The sequence below is a fragment of the Oncorhynchus clarkii genome, chromosome 20, assembly GCF_045791955.1.
Source record: "Oncorhynchus clarkii lewisi isolate Uvic-CL-2024 chromosome 20, UVic_Ocla_1.0, whole genome shotgun sequence".
Taxonomy (NCBI): Eukaryota; Metazoa; Chordata; class Actinopteri; order Salmoniformes; family Salmonidae; genus Oncorhynchus; species Oncorhynchus clarkii.
In genome coordinates, this window is record NC_092166.1 from 72,815,529 (window position 1) to 72,816,189 (window position 661).

Below are 661 nucleotides of genomic sequence, written 5' to 3' on the forward strand. Positions count from 1 at the left end.
GGACCATGCATTCCAGAATATGAATACAATGTGTACAGTCCAACAGATAGGGGTGCTGTGTCAGGTCAGACACACTGGAAGGACCATGCATTCCAGAATATGAATACAATGTGTACAGTCCAACAGATAGGGGCGCTGTGTCAGGTCAGACAATGTATTGGTCAGAGAGTGTAACCTCTATACTACATGTGTTGCTGTCATGTGCTGTACTTCTGCTAAGAGTTACATGTGACATTCCCCTTCTCCTGTCTCCATAACAAGCCTCATCTATTTACTTCCCAGGGGGCAGAAGGTGGTGAGGCCAGCATAGAGGTGTTGTCTCCTTAACCTTGAAGTGCATTCCCTTTGTGTTCTCTATGCAGGAGAGATATGTTCTGGTCTTCTCAAATGGGACCCTATTCCATTTATAGTGAGGAGCCCTATAAAGGGAATCAGGTGCCATTTGGGACACAGGCATGCTATAGCTCCCATTGGTTTTATTGGCCATAAATAACTACAAGTATGTCAACTACAAATGTGATCTAAACTTGGTAGTTGGCACTCCGTGTACAGCTTTTTTTTTGTTGCTAGTTATTGAATGCATGGATTAATAAAGTAGTGTATAATTTAGCTAAGTAGTTATATCTAGGATAAAATGTACAGATAATTCTAGGAAATGAAG